Source organism: Trichechus manatus, unplaced genomic scaffold (assembly GCF_000243295.1).
Source record: "Trichechus manatus latirostris isolate Lorelei unplaced genomic scaffold, TriManLat1.0 scaffold00023, whole genome shotgun sequence".
NCBI classification, from domain to species: Eukaryota; Metazoa; Chordata; class Mammalia; order Sirenia; family Trichechidae; genus Trichechus; species Trichechus manatus.
The window spans coordinates 7,292,431-7,302,110 of NW_004443959.1; positions in this window are offsets into that span (position 1 = coordinate 7,292,431).

A 9,680-nucleotide genomic window follows, 5' to 3' on the forward strand; every position below is an offset into this window, starting at 1 on the left:
AATGGAAACCATTAAACACTTCCTGCTTGTGGTAATAACTCCTGACCACAGGGCCCCTTGGTCGGCCTCTGCTTACAGCCTGGGGAAATGAGCTGTTGGGAGGATTGCTTCAGGAATTAGCCCCAACAAAAAGAAAGGGCTTCTGAAAGAGAGAGGTCAGCTGCTGGAGCAACCTAATAGCCTGAGCCAGGAGAGGCTCCAGGATCCTCTTGTCTGCCTTTTTTCTGACTTGTTGCATACTTCAATACATGAATGAGGAGATACCGGCCACATTTGGGGACACTTGCATTATTCTCAATTCAGGGTGGCCCATTTAAAGCTGCTGCCAATTAATAACATCACAAATGCCTCCTATTTCTATAGCATCTTTGTCTCAGGAGCTTAAGGAAGCCTTAAGTCAGGCTCATTTTACAAGGACGCCCTGCAGATCATGCGTTAGGACTGAAGGAAACTTATCAGTGCAGCCAGATCCTACCTTCCTGACATTCTGTTTAACTCACCTGATGGCTGGTTGGCATCCAGAGCCCAGAGGACTCCACCAGGCAAGGCCAACCACAGCCTAATAAAGATGAGGGTAATAAAGGGAAGAAAGAAAACTAGGATTCATTGTCCAACTGCTGTGTGCAAGGCACTGGGAATGTGCCCTCGCTTAATATGCGTGGTAGCCTGTGCAGGACATATTATAAAGCTCATTTTAAAGATGACAAATTCACTTCTTGGAGACAGTAACCTAAAGGAGTTCTTGTTGAAAGAAAGGAAGTAGAAGCTGGGAGGAGGAAGGAACAGAGAAGGTGGGGGGGTAGAGAAAAGAAAAGTTTTCACACTAAAAACAAAGAAAAATGGGAATTTTGGCTTGCTTAGTAAAGAATGGAAACCCTGGTGGCATAGTGGTTAAGAGCTCGGCTGCTAACCAAAAGGTCGGCAGTTCAAATCCACCAGGCACTCCTTGGAAAAACTATGCGGCAGCTCTACTCCGTCCTATAGGGTCGCTATGAGTAGGAATCGACTTGAAGGCAACAGGTTTGGTTTGGTTTTTGGTTTTAGTAACGAATGTCTGCCTTGAGCATTATGCTCTTTTAAAGAACTATCTATAGGGGATCAAACTGACAACAGGTTTGATAGGAAGCTTAGGGGGCAGTAAAGTTTATGTTAATGGTACAGGAGGAACAATGCTGAAAAGGAGGGTGAAAAATGGTTGTACAACTTGAAGAACGTAATCAATGTCTCGGAATTGTACATGAAAAAAAAAACCGTTGACTCAGTGTATTTCTGCTGTGTATATTTTTGTATTAAATTATTTTTTAAAAATGGAAATTTTATTTTACAACCCTAAGCAAACACTGATGTTTTAATGTCTATCAGCAAACTGTAGCAGAATAAATGTAGACCACTCTCTATCTAATGATGCATTTGAAATCACAATGATCAATAAATACTAGTAAATAAGAATGGGAAAGCAGCATTGAGAAGCGTATTAAAATGTTGGGTCCCTGTTTATTATTCCCTATCAGACTACATTTAAACAATGCAGGACTTCTTCTACATTTGTATGGCAGTACTCTGTCTTAGACCTGGCTGCAGAGGCACCACATCCCTAGGTAAGGTTAGGTTCAGAAGGCAGGCACGCGTGAAGCTCTTGGGTGAGTTAGAGAGTCCCACACTTGATAGATGGGGAACTAAAGACCTAGACAGAAGCGAGCCTAGTGCAGGGTCAAATACTAACACTTAAATCATCAAAAACACCTCAGGCAATGAGGGCAACACCCGTCAAAGGCTTCCTTGGGCCTATCTTTCTCTCCCTGCCTCAGCACTGACCACTCGCCTCTCGTCCACTGTCTGTTCTGCTTCATTCCTGCTGCAGGTACTCAAGTCTCTGAACTCCTGTGACGGCTTGCATACCCTGATACATCATATCCCACTGCCTGCATTCCAAAGCTCTGTTTCTCCCAATGCCGGTGCATGGTGCTCTTCAACTACAGAATCTGAAGCGGGGTCCACCATAGCAGAAACGGTGGTCAACCTGCAGCCTTCACCTTAATGTACAAATAACTGGGCTGTGGCAGACTGGGAAGGGCACGTGAGATCTGCAGCAAAGTGCTTTATTCACTGGGCCTCAGTATTCTCATCTGTAAAATGAGCAAAAAAATTTTACCTTGAAGGATAAATTGGTCATCGTGGAGATTACAAAAGACAGTGTGTGAAAGTGGTTAGCACAGTACCTGGCTGTTAGTACATGATCATTAATTTTTTGCTAAATCTCAACATCCACATGAAAAGATAAGAAATTGAGATAATAAATGGCAAGTGATATGAAATGCTATAGTCCTCCCATGAAATAAACAATTAACACCCGACAAGAACGTGCCTCTTTAGAACAATCACCATACAAGATCAAAAAGGGCAATATTTGCCCAAAAGCAAAGATGTGAAGGCAGGAAGGGATAGAAAATTGGGACAAAAGGAAACGGGGAAACCAGGGCGGAAATGAGGAGAGTGCTGACACATTGTGGGGAATAAAACCAAGACCATGAAACACTTTAAGTACAAACTATTGAATGGGAATCTAATTTGCTCTGTAAACTTTCACCTAATGCACGATGTAAAAAAAAGGAGAAGAAGAAGTGTTATAGTTCATAAGTGCTACAATTTCAGGCAAGAAAAATCAGTGAGAACTTGGGCAGTCAAAAGGGGCTGGTACTCGAAGTGGGTCAAAAAGGATGAGCAGGATATTTTTGGCCAATAGTTTGGGAATAGCATCTGAGAAACCGACAAGAGAATGCAAAGGCATGAAATCTTCAAGAGTACAGACATATTCTGGAAAAACAAAAGTTCATTTGACTAGTAGGAAATAATTCAGAAGATGGCAATGTGATAGAATAATAAAAACTGAAGGTAGAAATTAGAATTGTATTTAATAGCCAGCAAGCAGTCTCAGAGGCTTTGGAAATAGGAATTTCCAATGATAAAAGCGATGTTTTATATAGGTTAATCTGAGAGAGGTGTTTGCGATAAAATTGGATGGAAGACCTGGAGGCAGGGAGACCTGTTAGATGGCTGTTTCTGCTAAGCCTTCAGATGTCACCTTGTTTTTAAGAGTGAAGCACAGAGGTTGCCTGAGAGCTCTGTACAGAGGGATGTGGCTGGTTGACTGGTGGACCTCACAGGAGGTAATCAGATGTGGATCTATTTCACCAAATCAACACCAAACACAGCTCTATGTCAGCTCAAATTCCAAAATCCGTACTTAACTTCCACTGCCTGTCTGACCTTAGAAGCACCTAAGGACTTGACCACATCAAGCAGACTGACCCCAGCTGAGTTTAGAGTCGCCAAAGTGAGTTATCGCAACAAGTGTCTGATGGCGAGACATCTGATCCAAGCCATTCTCTTCCCACAGCACCAGTAAATCAAACTGCATCATTTAGAGGACAGGGTTAGAATGAGAAGCAATCTTTAAGTTGAGGTGAAGTTCAATTAGTGTAAGTGCAGGGCAGAAGCTTCAAGGAGGATAAAGAATTATTAGGGGTGAGGACAAAGGAAGGAGACAAGGCTTTTGGTGAAATGGGACGGATCAAATACATGCATTATATCTACTCTCTCCAAAACCCCACTAAAATGACGGGGAAGAATAAATAGGTATAAACGCACAAAGACAAAAGTATAGGAGAGAAAATAAAGTAGAGGAGCAGATAAGAAATGCCAAGAAAATTTAGAAGATGCAAAGCCGAAGGAGAAGTGATAATAGACTTAAAAAGAACAAGAACTAAAGCCCAGTCCCACAGTAGGGCTACGGCATCTTCTGACAAGCAAATCAATTCAAATCCACCAACAGTTAGAACTCACAAAATGCTTAGGAATTGGAGGCAACAGGAACTTCCAAAGACCAGAGTGAAAATTGGGGCATAAGAAAAAGAGGACTCCATCTCCCTCCCCAGGCAGCACCTTCCTCATCTTTGCCAGAGCCTGGACGTTTACTCTGGATAAATTAAACTGGAAAGGATCTGGACTCTGGGACACACGTGACAGCAAGTATGAGATGCAGGACTGAAAACAGGAGAATTACCTCAAAGTATATACACAGAATGACGAAATGGCCCTCCAGACCTTGTTCACCATTTGGTTTCCCAAAATACTGACAGTCAGGCTTAAGGATGGGCAAATATTGAAAACTGAGAGTACCCCCCAATGTGAGAGATCCATATCTAGTCACCTCCTCAGAAGCCCACCAGGCAACCTAGCTCAATTTGTGGCTGACTCTTAAAAACAAGCAGACATCTAAAGATTACCAGCATCACAAAGGCTTTTGAGAAAAGCCTTCAACATAAAAGGTAGAGAGAAAGAAACCAATAGATTAAAGACAGCAAACAAAAACTGGAAAAGAAAAACACCTACCACAATTAATATCCTCAGAAGGATACTGAGTCTACAAAACAAGAACAGAATGCTATAAAAAGTAAACATTCCAGAAATAGGAATGAACTCTTATAAACTGCTTAGATGATAACAGAAATTTAAATTTTAGTAGAAGAGCAAGAAGACAGAGTAGAAGATAAAGACACAAAGGATAGAAAAGCTAAGAAAATTAGTGGATCCATGAAGTCCAATAGGAGTTCCAGGAGAGAGAGCAAAGAAGAAGGAGGGAATGATATTCCTAAAGAAATAATCTACAAATTTTTCTAGAATTGAAGGACATGAATCTTCAGATTAAAAGACCCCATTAGGTGCCCAGCACAATAAATAAAAACAGATACACATCATAGCACATCACCATGAAATTTTAAAACATCAGAGATACACAGAAGATATCAAGAACTTTCAGATGGAAAAAAACAGATCACATTCTACATCTTAAAATAATCAGAATGACTTTGAATTTCTCAACTGCAATACTGGAAACCAGAAGACAATAAAATAATGCCTTCAAAATTCTGAGGGAAAATTATTTCCTCCCTAGAATTCAATATTCAACCAAAATATATATATTTAAAAAAAGTGAGAGTAAATAAAACCATCTCAAAAATTCAAGATTTCAAAAAAGTTACCTCCTATTATGGACTGAACTGTGTCCCCCAAAAATGTGTGTTAACTTGGCTAGGACATGATTCCCAGTATTGCATGATTGTCCACCATTTTGTCATCTGATGTGATTATCCTATATGTTGTAAATTCTGCCTCTATGACCTTAATGAGGCAGGACTACAGGTAGTTATACTAATGAGACAAGACTAAATCTACTACAAGATTAGGTTGTATCTTGAGTCAAGCTCTTTTGAGATATAAAAGAGAAAAGCGAGCAGACAGACAGGAGGACCTCCTACCTCCAAGAATGAAGAACCAAGAGGGGTGTGCATCCATTGGATCTAGGGTCCCTGCGCTAAGAAGCTCCTAGACCAGGGGAAGACTGATAACAAGGTCCTTCCCCCAGAGCTGACAGAGAGAGAAAGCCTTCCCCTGGGAAGCTTCAAGGAGGATAAAGAATTATTAGAGGTGGGGACAAAGGAAGGAGAGAATTCGGACTTCTAGCCTCCTGGACTGTGACAGAGTACGTTTCTCTTTGTTAAGGCCATCCACTTGTGGTATTTCTGTTGTAGCAGCACTAGATAAGACACCTTCCAAGTTCCTTTTCTCAAAAAGCCACTGAGGAATGGAGTAAATTAACAAATGTAAAGACATGGGACCCAGGACAAGGGATCCAACACAGGAGAGAGGTGAAGGGAATTCCCAAGGTGATGGTGCCAACAGCTAGGCTAGACAGATTGGTGCAGGGGCACAGAAGGCTCCGGGAAGGACGTCTCCAAGGAGAAAACAGCGCAACAGGTTTGAGTACCTGATGTGTTAAACTACAGTGAAAGAGGTTTTACGAATTCTGCCAGAATATGGGGAGCAATTATTGATAGAGTCATAGAACTATAAGTAAACCAAAAACTGAGACAGTGGTTCCAAGAAAAATAAGCAGTTGTATAAGAACAGAAAATTTAATTATAGTACACTGTAGGTCTATGCTAAGTGCTGATTCAAACACACTTTATGATACAATATTTTAGAAGGCAGAGGAAAGGGAAGAGGTGAATGTGTATGTGTCTGTGTATATGCATGTAAGGTGGGGGGGGATAGGAGGAAAGAGGTATAAGAAAGTTAAGTCCTCATATTCCACAGTAAGAATGAATAGACTGCCCAGAAATAAACAGGAAATGGCAGAACAAATATGTTATTTGGAAATAGTTCAATTCTTGAAAAAAAAAAATCTAGAAGTTAAAAAATGGTTGCCTCTAGAGAGCAAGAACTGGGGTGGGAATGGTGAGGAGACTGTTGTCTTTTTTTTTTCTTTTTTTTTAAGCTTATAACATTATTTTACTTTTTAGATTGTGCATATTTCCATTTATTAAAAACCAAGGGTTACATCCAAAAAATAAATGAAATACAGGTGTGCAAATAGAACAATGGATAGTATATAGAATCTCAGTAGAAAAGCAACTGAAGACCATGGTGGACTGAGGAATATTATCAAAGAAGGACACCCTGTTAAGCTTTTTACAAACATTATGTAATTTAATCCTAGCAATAACCCTATCTCTACTTGATAATGTGAAGAAACTAAGAAACAATGGCTCAGGAAGATTGGGAGACTTGTCTAAGGACACAGAGTTAGTGCCTTGTCTGGAACTGAAAGCAGATCTCCAAAGAATTCCTTCCATGAAAAAGAGTGTTAAGAAGTTTAAGCTAAAAGAATAGGAAATTCTGAGACATCCTCATTTTAAGGATTATTAATCTGTATTACCATCACCGTCTAGAGTCTTTTCCAGTAGTAATAAGACACTTTTCCAATTTTAGAGAAAGCTATGACATTCCTCTAAACTACTTCAGGACAAAGCTGGAAAGTCAGCCAGAAGAGAGGAGGCATGCATACATGTCAAAAACTAGATTTTCCCCTGGGCTAAGTGTTCTCTTCAGTACTCTGGGAGCCAATGAAATCCCCCAATTATTCACAGAAGGTTCTACCTATACTCACAGAACCACATGACAGAGTTGATAATGTCCCTATTACAATATTATATATTAAAGCATGGTATCCCATGTGAGCACAAAAAGAAACTATCAAAACTTCTGTTTGGATCTATTTTATCTAATAATTTTAATTATTTTTCAGCATGTGTTTATAATGCAAGTAATATATAGTATATACTATAGTCTATGTAGATAATTTATAGATCAATAAATAATACAGGTATATATTTGTATGTATTTGTTTACATATATACACTCTGTATGTGTGTATGTGTACAATGTATATGTAGATATACCTGTGCTTCCTTACAGATACATATATACATAGAGAAAGTTAGACAAAGATAGAGAAAAGACCCAAGTTTGAGTTCATGAAATAATATGAAAACCAATATTTGTTTACCATCTACTATGTGTCAAAAAATTTTCTCCCAACAGCCCTATGACAAAAGTATTATCTTCATTTTGCAAATGAAGACACTGTGTCTGGGATTTAAAAGTATCTACTATCATCACGTCTTTACTCTTTTCTTTAGCAATACAAACCCCAAGAATATTTCAAGTAATAAGCAAACTAACAGCTACCATTTTTTAGGGCCATTTTATGCAGATACTTTTCTTGGTGGCTTACATTAGTAATTATAGTCATCCTCATCACAACCCTAAAACATAGGCAGCACAATTCTCATTTTACATATTAGGAAACTGAGGCTGGGCAAGATTAAGCGACTTGTCCAAGGTCACATATTTTGGATAACTTTAGAAATTTCCGATGATGGCCTTAAGCACAAGAATCTTTGCTTTCAATGAAGGTGGTGACTTCAGAAAAGGGAGAGTCTCCTGAAGTTGCTTCTTTCAAATGATGTTCACAGGTCCAGCCATGCTAAAACTTCTAGATTTAGAAAGCAGGTCACCTTAGGTTCTTTCATAATGGTGTTAAAACCAAAAGAGGGGCTGCCGTGACAAGAAAATGAATGCTTAGGAAATGAAATGTCCCACTTAAAAAGACACATTTCTAAGCAGACAAAGAAAATCAAGGGCATTCTAAGAATGCTGCCTGAGACCCCTCAGCAGCACCGGGGAAAGCTGCCAGGCTCACTGCTGTCTCAAGAGGCAGCAAGACAAACAAACAGCCCTCTCCTGGGTGGGTCCTAGGTCTGCTGGAGCTTCGAGGCCTGGACAGTGTCTACCTGCTCCATTAGCACGACAGGGCCCTTCCCTGAAGATTAAAGCAGGAGATTCCGACTCCAGCCAATTCAAAGAAAAATATTCTCATTCCAGCCTCTCCTGGAAGTGCCTTCTTTTTCTTTTTTTTTTTAAAGAACAGAATATCAAAAGGTTTGCCCAAGAGGCAGAAAATCCATTTATCTTAAAAGGCTCACCGACACTTTACTGGGGAACTTGAAGAGTTATGTGTCCAGCTAAAATCAGGTCCACACAATTATTTTCGTTTCCTTCTGAGCTCCTTTCACTTTGCCTTTTATCAGTTAAGTAATGAGGCCCCTCTGTCTAAATCCACAGCTCCAATCTGTCAACAACAGTTATTAGTTCCCACAATGGGCGGGAGCTCACTTCCTAACACTCAGCTCTGTGTACCCCTGGGCACGCACGCTCGTAAAAATAAAGCCACAGCCTACCTCTGCTGCCCAGATCCATTCTTCTCCCCTTTTCCCAATGCCCAGAGAGGTCACAGTTAATTCATGGACAGTCATCAACATCCTGTTCTCCAAAACATTCAGGGGAACACATCATTGACTCAGTCCCTCAGGAAATAGTGACTGAGGCCCACCGTGTCGAGATATGCTATTCAGTTCTCAGTCAAGATGGCCAGTTAAATCAAAACCAGTAGGACTCATAGAGAGGGCCTCGCAGATTCCTTCAAGTTAAACCAAAAACCAAACCCACTGCCATGGAGTCGATTCCAACTCACAGTGATCCTACAGGACACAGTAGAACTGCCCCATAGGGTTTCCAAGGCTGTAATCTTTACGGAAGCAGATTGCCACATATTTCTCCTATGAAATGGCTGGTGGGTTCGATCTGACCACCTTTTGGTTAGCAGCCAAGTGCTTAACCACTGCACCACCAGGGCTCTTCCTTTTTAGTTAGGAGATAACAAATCTCTCAGAAACATAAGACTTTATCAACCTCAAAATTTTTTCAAACTTGAGTCTTGCAAATTGTTCCTATCTGCCTGCTATGGTGGTAAAAGCATGTGTTGTGGAATAAGAGAAGCAGGGGCTTGATTCATGGCACTGCTTCTTTCAAGATGTGTGATCTTGGCCAAGTTATCTAACCTCTCTGAACCTCTGTTTCCTCATCTGAAAACGGGATAAGAAGAACCATCCTAAAGGCTTGTAATCAGAACTAAATGATGTCTCTATTTCCACCTATCTCTAGTGGAAATAATTCAACTTCTGGCTTCCTTAGGAGTACACCAGCTGAAATGTGCCTATCCAAGTAGATATTTCCATGTATTTTATCCCCCCTTCCTCTCACCTGTCAACTAAACGTGGAGGAACTATTCCAGTTACCTGTGTCTTTACCATAGTGCCTGGCACACTATAGTCCACTAAAGGAAATAAGTCCTGAAGAGAAGGAGTGGTGAGGACTCTCAGGAAATGCAGCATAGGTCCTGTCTAAAAATATTAAGATTCGCAATTTAAAGCACTAAA